Source organism: Ornithorhynchus anatinus, chromosome X1 (assembly GCF_004115215.2).
Source record: "Ornithorhynchus anatinus isolate Pmale09 chromosome X1, mOrnAna1.pri.v4, whole genome shotgun sequence".
Lineage (NCBI taxonomy): Eukaryota > Metazoa > Chordata > Mammalia > Monotremata > Ornithorhynchidae > Ornithorhynchus > Ornithorhynchus anatinus.
Genome location: NC_041749.1, coordinates 103,851,260 through 103,863,388, shown reverse-complemented (window position 1 = coordinate 103,863,388; position 12,129 = coordinate 103,851,260). Strand labels below are relative to the sequence as shown.

The following is a 12,129-nucleotide window of genomic DNA, read 5'->3' as shown; positions in this document are numbered from 1 at the left end:
TCCCTTCCCGTCCCGTCCCCCGGGCCGCCGGGGTCCCCGGGGGAGTTTGGGTCCCCGGCGGCGCCGTCCGGAGTTTGGGAGGGACGGGAGCGGCGAGGGGCGGGGAGGGGGGGGCGGGGAGGGGAGGGGAGGGGACGGGGGGGCGAAAGCTAGGTGGGAGGGGGGGCGGGGGGCGGCGGCAGAGCGCAGTGCAGCGGCGGCGGAGGCGGGAGGAGCAGGGGCGTGGGGATCCCGCAGCAGCGGCCGCCGCCACCCCGAAGTGAGTCGGCAGCCCCACCGGGGCCGGGCGGCGGCGGGCGGCGGCATCTCGCCTGCGGCGCCGGCTCAGGTGAGGCGGGGCGGCTCCTCTCGGGGCCCCGGGGCCGAGCCGGGGCCGAGCCGGGGCCGCCCCGCCCGCCCGCCCGCCGGCCTCGGCCGTGACCTTGGGCCCGGCCCGCGGAAAGTTTGCCGGCCGCGCACACCTGGGGACGGGGCGCGGGAGCCGGGGCTTCCTCGGACCGGCTGTCTCCGGCCCGGGGGGAGACCAGGGAGACGGGAGACGGGAGAGGGGGTCGACCCGGTTCCAGCGCATCGGCCAGGGGAAGGGGACGGGCTCTCCGAGCGGGACCGGGGGCCGGGGGGGGGGGGGGGGGGGGGAGGGTCATTCCCGTCCCCTCGTCCTCCTCAGCCCTGCTCCCGTTCCGTCCCGAACGCGAGCCGGAGGGGAAGGAGGAGAAGGAGGAGGAGGCAGGACCCGATCGTCCGTCCCCAGGCTGCCTCCCTCCCTCCCTCCCGCCCCGCCCCGCCGAGGACCTGCCCGACCTAGCCCGGGCTCCGGGGGGAAGGAGATTCCCGGAGCCTCCGCGGATCCTTAGTCCCGGGCCCGCCGTGCAGGCAGGACTGCGGCAGGGAAAGGCCGGGGGGGGGGGGGGGGGGGTCGACTGGAGGCGACGGGCCGAGCGGCGGCGGCGGCGGGGCGGGGGTGGGGGAGAGGGTGCAGGCGGAGGGAGGGACAGAGCCAGAGAGCCAGAGCAGCCTGGCCCCGGGGGCGGACCTCTAGGAAATTCCCGGTCAATCGAGATACGGCGAACACCCGGCCGAAACGCCAGGCCGGTGGGCACCGAAAGTTGGGACTGGAGTCCCAGAGACCACCGATTTCGGTTTTTCCGAGCGACCCCGGCGGGGCACCCTAAGTGACGTTAATAAAGACGATGATCGCCGTCCTATCTGATATGCGCGCTTAACGAGCTGGTCGGGTGGGACACCGTCCCGCTCCCCCGCAGGGCTCACCGTCCGCCGGGGCTCGAAGCCCCGTTTTACGGAGGAGGGAACCCAGACGCAGAGAAGCGAAGTGACTCGTCCAAGGTCACACGGCCGGTGGCGGGGCCGGGAAGAGAACCCGGGGCCTCCGACTCCGGCGGGGCGGGGGTGCCCTTTCCACTAAGCCACGCTGCTTCTCCTCGTCCTGCTGGAAGCGGCATTACTTTTTCAAGTGTGGGAGAGGGTAGTAATAATAATAACTTCGCTATCTGTTAAACGCTTACTGTGTGCCGAGCACTGTTCTGAGCGCTGGGTAGGTGCAAGGTCATCAGGTCGTCCCACGTGGGGCTCACAGTCTTCATCCCCATTTTCCAGATGTGGTAACGGAGGCCCAGAGAAGTGAAGTGACTTGCCCGAAGTCACACAGCTGATAGGTGGCGGAGCCGGGATTAGAAGCCATGACCTCCGACTCCCAAGCCCGGGCTCTTGCCACTGAGCCGCGCTGCTTCTCGATATAGTGGATATATCGAATATATGGTGAATGTGGTGGATGTGAGTGTCGGGGGGGGGCACGAAATAATAATGATGTTGGTGTTGGTTAAGCGCTTACTATGTGCAGAGCACTGTTCTAAGCACTGGGGGTGATACGGGATAATCAGGTTGTCCCACGTGCGGCTTACAGTTAATCCTCATTTTACAGATGAGGTAACTGAGGCCCAGAGAAGCAAAGTGACTTGCCCACAGTCACACAGCTGCCAAGTGGCAGAGCCGGGATTCGAACCCATGACCACCGACTCCCAAGCCCGGGCTCTTTCTACTGAGCCACGCTGGAAATGGTCGGCTGTAGTGTGGAGGTGTGTGCGGGTGGGTGGTGGTGGGTGTCGGGGAGGCAGGGGAAGAACACCTGCCCGCAGCGCTCTCCAGACACTGGGAAAACAGAAAAGATGCCTATGGGCCACATCTACGGCCCCGGTCCTCAGCTCTTCCGGCCGCCCTCCTTCCGTTGCCCCGTGACCATCGCCAGACAGAGCGCACTGCTTCAGGGGCAGTGACACGGAAGCGGCGTGGCTTAGTGGAACGAGCCCGGGCTTGGGAGTTGGAGGTCACGGGTTCTAATCCCCCTCCTGCCACTTGTCAGCTCTGTGACTTTGGGCAAGTCGCTTAACTTCTCTGGGCCTCCGCTTCCTCGGTAAAATGGGGATGAAGCCTGTGAGCCCAATGCGGGAAAACCCTGATTACCTTGTGTCTCCCCCAGCGCTTAGCACGGTGCTTTACACATAGTAAGGGCCTAACAGATGCCACCGTTATTAAGCGGCACGGCCAGGGAGAAGGCGGGGTGATGTCTCCCGTGGGCAAGTCTGACATTTGGTGCTGGAGAGTTTGCCCTTTCTAGAGGAACTCTCCAGGCAGGAGTGAGGATGGAAGAATTTTTTTTATTATTTGTGGGAGCCTGAATGGATGTTCTGTTTGGGGCCGACAACCCCAAACGCCCAAAGCAGCCAACCCAAGAGACCCCAACCACCCTCCCTCCTCACCAAATAATTTACTGAAAAGGTGATTTTAAAATAATATAGAAAAATATGGAAAAAAAAACCTGTTCGATTTTTCTGTGCATCAAAATAGACTTTTACAAAATGTGTTTATGGGCACTCATGTCTTTGTATGTGTCTCTGTAACCTGCTAGACGATCCTGGTGGCAGGAGTGTATAACTAGAATCAGAAGTCGAGTGGAAGTGTGGAGGAGGGTGACTCTGGGAGCCTTCTATTGGAGAGTTTTGGAGGGAGTATTTTTAGCTCAAAACTCAGAATCCCTTAGGGAGCAGTCAGAGATAAATCAATTTCAGCATTTCAAGCTTCTCACAGCCTCCCCCCATCATGTTTCTTGGCACTTTAACTGACAGAAGCCATTGAAGCTGTCTAACCTCTCTCAGATGGAAAATGTTTGGGCCACTTCAAGGAGCTGGGCTGTGAGTTTCCAACTGTTGACACGTGGGCACTGAAACTTAAATTGTTAAAGAGGCAACTTCACAGAGGGGATTACGCGGAGAAGCCTCATTAATGGCAGATTACGTTCGCGTCTGACTCTCTTGTCCACTCAGAGAATTTTGCCTTCCGAACAGAAGGAAGGTGGCGCGTTGCAGGTACCCGAGAGAAGGTGGTACAGTTACTCTGAAAGGAAGTCCTGCTTTGAAAACTTTGAGGACCAGGAGTGGTTTTGAAGGTCCCCATGTAGTCTGACTTATTCAGTAAGTGAAGTTCCAAGATTACATTGATTTTCATTGTAAAACTCCTGATTTTCAAAGGTCTCTGCAAGTGACTCGGGAGGACCATTTCATCGACGGGGTGATGGGCGTCTTAAGGGAGTTCGATCATTTAAGAATGTTAATACGCAGCAGAGCTGCGAAGTGAGTTTGAAAAACCTGACGCAGGCCGGGCACCCTTTTTCTTTCGATGTTTCCCTCTTGTAAATTAAGACCCATGTTATTAAGCCCTTGTTATCTCCAGACATACACGTAGAAGGTCGTCTGCGAGAAGAGTTTGTCTTTCGATCCATTTTTTCAGGTACCAAACACAAGTAGACTTGCCATGCTGCACCAAGTTTCCCATTTACCTACTTTAGTTAACCTTGAGCGTGTCCATGGAATAGCTGTAAACATCTATTAAGGATGGAGGCGACCCCAGCACAATGAAACATGAAAATGTTTTTAAATGAAGGCTCATTTCAGGTATGTTATTTCCCGCTGAAGGTGCAATGTCGTGGGGCTCCTTGTATGACCTTATAGCACTCATTCCATATATTGCCTTGGCAGTCGTAGCTGACATTTATGGCTTTCAAGCAAAAAGCAGTGCAAGGTGGAATTATATTTCCTGTGAATCTTTTGTTGTTTTCCCCTTCAGCTGGCTAGTCTGTAACTCTGCTCAGTTAAAAGGAGTGAGGATATGGGCAAGGTCTCTGCCGTAGGCTTGGCGTGTTTTTGCTAATGTCTCTGTTGGTAATCGTGATATTTACGGAATAATAAGCATCGTGGTACCTGTTAAGTGTTTACTATGTGCCAAGCACTGTACTGAGCGCTAGGGTACATCCGAGGTAATGACATGGGACCCAGCCCCTGCCCCCAGGGGCTGCCTACCAGGGGCACGCAGTCGAAGTGGGAGAGCAGGTATTCATTCATTCAATTCATTCAATAGTATATATTGAGCGCTTATTATGTGCAGAGCACTGTACTAAGCGCTTGGAATGTGCAATTCGGCAACAGATGGAGACAATCCCTGCCCAGTGACGGGCTTACAGTCTAACTGGGGGAGACAGATGGACAAAAACGAGACAACATAATCACGATAAATAGAATCAAGGAGATGTACACTTCATTAACAAAATAAATAGGGTAATAAATAATATATACAAATGAACACAGTGCTGAGGGGAGGGGAAGGGATGGGGGGAGGAGCAGAGGGAAAGGGGGCTTAGCTGAGGGGAGGTGAAGGGGGGAAGGGGGAGGGAGCAGAGGGCGGAGGGGGAGCAGAGAGGGAGCAGAGGGAGCAGAGGGAAAAGGGGAAGCTCAGTCTGGGAAGGCCTCTCAGAGGAGGTGAGCTCTCAGTAGGGCTTTGAAGAGGGGAAGAGAGTTAGTTTGGTGGAGGTGAAGAGGGAGGGCATTCCAGGACAGTGGTGGACGTGGGCCAGGGGTCGAGGGCAGGAAAGGCGTGAACGGGGGACGGTGAGGAGGTGAGCAGCAGAGGAGCGGAGCGTGCGGGGTGGGCAGTAGAAAGAGAGAAGGGAGGTGAGGTAGGAGGGGGCAAGGGAATGGAGAGCCTTGAAGCCCAGAATGAGAAGTTTTTGTTTCGTATCGAATCCTCATTTTACAGGTGAGGAGACGGAGGCCCAGAGAAGTGAAGCGACTTGCCTGAGGTCGCACAGCAGGGAAGCGGCGGGACCCAGGATCAGAATTCAGGTCCCCTGGCTCCCAGCCCTGTGATCGTCCCACTCGCTCACTGGGCCACTCACTGCCTCCTCCTTAGTTCCCTCCTTCTTTGAACGGGGACCAGCAGTGAACTCTAGGATTTGAACTGCGTGTTAATTGGAGTGTCAATTTTAAGACGTTTTGTCTGACTCAAATGATTTGTCGTAAATTTTCTAATTGCAAGGTACGTTACTTTTTAAGAGATGACACTGAAGCTTAATGGAGAGATTACTGCGCTAGTAGTCACAAGACCTAGGTTCTAGTCCAGTGAGTCGCTGTGGGATTCTGGGCAACTCACTTACCCTCTCTGTGCTTACTTGATCCGCAAAATATAGAGACAAATCCCCGGTCTTAGATGTCTCGTAGGAATATTTTGAATTCAAAACGAGGTAATGCAAATGGAATCCACACGAGAAGCAGCATGGCGTAGTGGGTAGTCCACGGGCCCGGGAGTCGGAAGGCCGCGGGTCCTAACCCGGGCTCTGATACTCGTCTGCTGTGTGACCTTGGACGAGTCGCTTCAGTTCTCCGTGCCTCAGTTACCCCGTCGGTAAAATGGGGATTGTGACCGTGAGCCCTAGGTGGGACAGGTACTACGTCCAGTGCAGTTATGTCGCGTCCACCTCAGCGCTTAGTACGGTGTCTGGCACACAGTAAGCACTTAACAAATACCACAGTTATTATTACATTTAATTTCTTGGAAGAAGGGTTCTAGAGCAATCCAAGCACTGCTGCTGGCTAGATGATACTAGTTTGCAAGAAGTGTCAAAATTGTCTGCTCGTTGGAATAGGAATCCTTGGAGAAGGGTAAATTTAGAGGGGCAAGCTTGTTTGCGGAAGATCCATTTTGGAAGAAAGTTTTGTTTTTCCCCTAACTCTGTACAGAGTAGACCTCACCCCCAAGTGCCTGCTGAATGTCAGGGGTGAACCAGAGCTTTTGGAGGTACAAACCACAGGTTCTGCCTTTGAGTTCTTCCCAGGAACTTGCCGTCGGCATGGCTGTCTGTCTGATTGATCGAAAACATTCCTTGTCCCCCCTCAACCCTCCCGGCAGCCTCCACTGTTTGGGCGGGCTGGAAGCTGGGCGTGGAGAAAGCGCTGAGACAGCACTTGTCAGACGTGACTAGCCAAAGGTCATCAGAAGCAGCCACGGGGAAGCATTTGGGTACCAATCCTACCTTGTCTGTTCAAGCCCAGCCTAACATTTCCAACCCTGCCGAGGCCCAATCGCGGCTGCACATGCTATTTGTCAAGCCTCTTTTCATTAACTGGAAAATGAGTCAGGTTATACGAGCGTCATCGAGAAGCCGGGAGAATCCATGAACTTTTCCCAAATCTTTTCAATTCATGTAGACACAAGCTCAGTCTCCCAGGTGTAGCGAACCGATTGTGCTATGTACATTAGTAAGTTCTCATATATAAACATGAGATATTTCACATCCTGATATTTGATCATTTTAGGTCCCCAGGAAGCTGACCTGAAATGGAAAGAAACCCCCCCTCCCCGCCAAAAAAAACAGATGATGTTTTGAAACGGTATGTCAGTCTGTGAAGCGCAAAGGAGAGCCAAAGATATTTTCTTGCTGACTTCTTTTTGTGACCGATTTCCGACTGACCAGTTGTCAGATGCTGAACTGAAATGCTCACTAGAATCTTCAGGCAAGCCAAAGGGATAATGGCAGAATTCTGACTATTTGCAACGATGGCTATGTCTACTCTGGGTAAACCGAGGGGTTGCAGAAAAATGGACAGAATCCACATATCTCTTAACGGTCCTCCGAATATCTCCGCTGTTATTAGGGTATTCTGACACTAGCGCATTTTGTTACAATTCGGAATGGTAGATTTCCATACCGTCTCATTTCAAACCACTCACGGTCAGACGCTGACCTTTCTAACTCGAACTCACCAATGATTTTTTAAGGAGTGAATCTGTTCATGGATAGACTTCAGCTTTTGACTTGGTCGATGATTGGAATTTGGGTTCAGTTGACTTTTAGTCATTCCCTGTAGACTGGAAGTTTCTCCGTGGACAGGAATTTCATCTACCAACTCTGTTGTATTGTACTCTCCCAAGCAGTTCGTACAGCGCTCTGCAGTCAATCGGTCAGTCAGTGGCCTTTATTGAGCATTTACCATTTGCAGAGCATCGTGCTGAGTGCTAGGGAGAGTTGTCAATCAGTCAGTCATATTTATTGAGCACTTACCCTGTGCAGAGCACTGTACTACGCTCTTGGAAGAGTACAATATAAACAGACACTCCCTGCCCACAGCACGCTCACAGCCTAGAGTGCAGTAAGTGCTCAGAAAATACAACTGATTGATTTGGTATTTGGTAGGTCATGGGAGGTCGAACTGGTGCATCCTTGTAATAAAAATAATAATAGTGCTTGTTAAGCGCTCACTGTGTGCCAAGCACTGTTCTAAGCTCTGGGGTAGATACAAATTAAACAGGTTGGACAGAGTCGCTGTCCCACATGGGGCACACATTCTTAATCCCCATTTTACAGATGAGGCAACTGAGACCCAGAGAAATTAAGTGACTCGCCCGAGATCACGCAGCAGTCACGTGGCAGAGCCGGGATCGGAACCCAGGTAACTCTGACTCCCAAGCCCGTGCTCTATCCAACGAGCCGTGTGTGTGCCTCCTGACTGACCTGGAAGTCTGCCTGATTTATTGCTCCTGGCTGAGGTTCTGATGACTCACATCCTCATCCAGCCACCAGCCTGGATCCTGGGGGTGGCCCTGAGGTCTCCTCACCTGCCCAGAACGGTAGCAGGTCGATGGGCCTTCAAGGATAATAATGACAATAATGATATCTGTCAAGCGCTTCCTATGCGCCGAGCACTGTTCTAAGCGCTGGGGTAGATTCAAGGTAATCGGGTTGTCCCACGTGGGGCTCACAGACTTAATCCCCGTTTTACAGAGAAGTGAAGTAACTTGCCCAAAGTCACACAGCTGATCAGTGGCGGCTCCGGGATTAGAACCCACGACCTCTGATTCCCAAACCCGGGCTCTCTCCACTAAGCCACGCTGCTGCTCTTCCCCTGTAGGATGACTATCAGGCATACCTGCCGGTATCCCAGTACCTGCGGCAGGCTCAGGGAGATGATCTGTGATCTCGTGGCTCCTGTTTCTGTGATGCAATCCCCACTGCTCTTAATTGCACCCACTAGTAAGTTTGTCCTGTGCAGAAGTGGACTAAAAGTGACGTTTTCCACAGCAATTCCTTTACCAAAAACTATCCTTCCATGACCAAGAGCGGTCGGTCCGCCCAGTGCTTCAGTCATATCTGCTAGCTGTGACCCTGAATCTCTTCCTGCTTCCCTCCACTCACGTCTACTGGTCCTAGAAGAACAGCAGTGGTGATTTCTCTGGACCGGCCGGTAATATGCCATCAAGCCGAATACATTCTGACTTTCTTCTCCATCCCCTTTCTTCTCCAGTGAGGAAGAGTTTAAGTAGCATAACCATCAGGAAAATGTTCGTATTTGTCAACAAGTACCCTGGGGAGGTTCTTGTTCTGTGCCTCTGGGCGGGTTTGGTGATTGGTCTCAGCCGGGAGGACTGAATACTCCCTGCTGCATGCGCTTGGGCCAGCCTGAGCTACTTTGGGTTCCCTCCCCAGGTTTATTGATTAATTACCACATGGATGCCAATTGGAACATTATTCTCATTATTTAGATGGTAGGTGGGGGTAGGAAGGGCTGGGAGGAGGAAGGTTCTTTGTTCTGTTGCCATGGTCAGGGAAGGGAGCTGCCTGGGTTTGCCGGGAAGGATGTGGTGTTCAGGGGAAGGAAAGCGGCTCACATCTGCACTACTCCTCTTTCGGACCAGGGCTGCCTTGAAGAGCAGAACTTTAGAGGTACGACGGTCGCCCCGTTTGACCCTTTTACACGTTGCTCCAGTCAGTGGGTTCTTTTCAAAATATCTGCAGTCACTCTTAATAGTGATAACAATGATAGACTCTGTATAGTTTTACTAATGTATTTATTTATATTAATGTCTCTCTCCCCCTCTAGACTGTAAGTTTGTTGTGGGCGGGAAATGCGCCTGTTATATTGCACTCTCCCACACACTTAGTATGGTACTCTGCACACAGTATTGTTATTACTATTACTCAGTAAATACGATTGACTGACTGCTAATTTCTTTGAATATAATAACAATCGTATTTACTGAGTAATAGTAATAATAAGGACGTTTAATCGCTTACTTCGTGCCAAGCACTGTATCAAGCACCGGGGTAGATACAGGTTAATCAGGTTGGACACAGTCCCTGTCCCACCTGGGACTCTCAGTCTAAGGGGGGAGAAGAGGTATCGAATCACCATTTTACAGATGAGGAGACTGAGACACAGAGAAGTTAAGTGCTTTACCCAAGGTCACGCAGCAGGCAAATGGTGAAGCCAGGTCCTCCGACTCCCAGGCCCAACCTCTTTTCATTAGGCCACACTGCTTCACTTTTGAATTGCTTTTTCATTTAAAATGGAAATGTAAAGAAAACATACAATTATATGCTAGGAATTTTCGTTAAGATGGGTAAAAATAGAAACTTAAATCTTATGTCGTCACATTGTTTTCCTCCTGCAATTTACATAGAGGGAAGTTCTTTGTTTTTTAATTCGGATTCTGTGAAGGGAATTTTTCTTTAGAAAATTCTGAGGAATTTCAGCCACCAATTGGAATAATTATGATATTTTGGCAGGATTTTATATTTTGATGCACAATGCGACTGTTTTGGTGCATAAATAGGAACTCATTACATTTGTAATAGAGAAATTATTACATTAGCTTGACTCTCAGGTTCACGGGTCCTGAGTCCAAGCTACGGGTAACCGTGGAGTACATCGAGCAGCCTGGCCTGTTGGAAAGAGCATGGGCCTGGGAGTCAGATGACCTGGATTCTAATCCCAGTTCCGCCATTTGTCTGCTGTGTGACCTTAGGCAAGTCATTTGACAATCATGGTGGTATCTCTTAAGCGCTTACTGTGTGCCAGGCACTATATGAAGCACCGGGGTGGATGCAAGCAAATCAGGTTGGACACACTCTTCGTCCCACCGTCTCTAATCCCCATTCTACAGAAGAGGTATCTGAGGCACAGGTCACACAGCAGGCAAGTGACGGAACCGGGACTAGAACCCAGGTCCTTCTGACTTCCAGGCCCGTGTTCTGTGCACTAGGCCACGCTGCCCTTCCAATGCCTCTTTGTCCTACTTAGCCTGTGAGCCCTACTTGGGACCCGATTATCTCGGATCTACCCCAGTGCTCAGTACAGTGCCTGACACCCGGTAAGCGCTTAACAGATATTATTAATAATAATAATGTTGGTATTTGTTAAGCACTTACTATGTGCAGAACACTGTTCTAAGTGCTGGGGTAGATACAGGGTAATCAGATTGTCCCACATGAGGCTCACAGTCTTAATCCCCATTTTACAGATGAGGTAACTGAGGCCCAGAGAAGTTAAGTGCCTTGCCCACAGTCTCACACAGCTGATGAGTGGCAGATCTGGGATTCGAACCCATGACCTCTGACTACCAAGCCCGTGCTCTTTCCACTGAGCCTATATATATATGTAAAATATATATTATTATGCTATAATAATATAATTATTATTAGAATTAAGAAGCAGTGCGGTCTGGTGAATAGAGCATGGACCAGGGGTTGGAGGATCTGCCTGCTGTGTGACCTTGGGCAAGTGACTTAACTTCTCTGTACTTGTTTCCTCATCTGTAAAACGGGAATTCAATACCTGCTCTCCCTCCTACTCAGATTCCAAGCCCTATCATGTGGACAGGGACTGTGTCCGACCCGATTATCTTGTATCTACACCAGCACTTAGTACAGTGCGTGGCCCGAAGTGAGCACTTAACAAGTACCATAATTACAATTATTATTGTTAACAACCATCACCATTATTGGCAGGCAGAGCTCTGGGCTCCTGCTCCATTTGGCAAGTCCCCAAGGTGGCTGTTAAAGCTACTTGGAAGAGTGTGGGCAGGGTACACAACCACAGTTTCCACACCAATGGTAAAATCATGGTCACTCACACTGCCCAATTACCTTTTGTGCTATTGGGGACTTGCCCTACACACACGAGGTGCGTAGTACTGGATGCAGGGGGGAGATGCCTCGTCCCCCACCAAATCTCTAGGTGCAGGGAGGCTCCTCTCTGTTGATTTTCAGGAGCCCGCTCTATCCCTACAAAAGCCGGGGCAGGCGTTGTGGTAATTGGGTTCTAGCATATTCAAATAAAATATAATGCTCTTTTGCTTCCATTATTAATGAATGTGCACTACTTTGCTTGAGCCTTCAAATAATAGGGTCATCTTAATGAGCGGAGTAAATGCAAGCCTAAGTGTTTTTCATATCTCTATAAAGAAAGAGAAGATATTCCTCTATGCTGCTATGCAATTGTTTAAATTGAGGAAGGGTGCTAAAACCTTTTCTGGGCCAGATCCATTATCTCTTAACTGCATTTCCATTCTCAATCAGACTAGGTGATCGATCACTCAAGTCACATTTATCTGGGAAGTTAATGGCATTCATTTTAGTTAGTAAGCATTTTGCATGCCCATAGGTTTCGTAAACTGGCTTTACCGGTAGGAATGTTTTCTTTGAATGCGGGCGATGACCGTGTGTGTGTGTTGGTGTACGGGCGCGCGTGGGTGTCTGCTTGAAGTTATCCACGTATGAATTTTTTTATCTTTTATGGAGCAGTTATGTGCATCAAAGTCATTTGGTAGAACGGACAGTGACAAATCCCAAGTAAAAGTGGTTTTGTTCAGACCGTAAACAGATGTACACTGGAATATGAGTTTGCGAAGAAAGAATACAGAGGAAATAAATCATATTCTTCCATCCTGATTTTGTGATGGCTTTTGATTTGTGGTCGTTTTCAATAATTCCAATAAGATACCAGAAAA

General features: G+C 50.9%; 1 protein-coding gene across 3 annotated transcripts in view; it reads left to right on the top strand.

The window, feature by feature from the left end:
• Nucleotides 1–242: 242 nt before the first annotated feature.
• ATP2B2 (ATPase plasma membrane Ca2+ transporting 2) overlaps nucleotides 243–12,129 on the top strand; it is a 563,774-nt gene continuing 551,887 nt past the window's right edge. For 2 of the 3 annotated variants that reach the window (XM_039910394.1, XM_029050109.2), the window contains exon 1: nucleotides 252–328. The gene's annotated coding sequence lies outside the window, so the exon portion shown is untranslated. Of the gene's footprint in view, nucleotides 329–12,129 lie in introns of all 3 variants that reach the window. The other variant, XM_039910392.1, reaches the window with a different exon arrangement.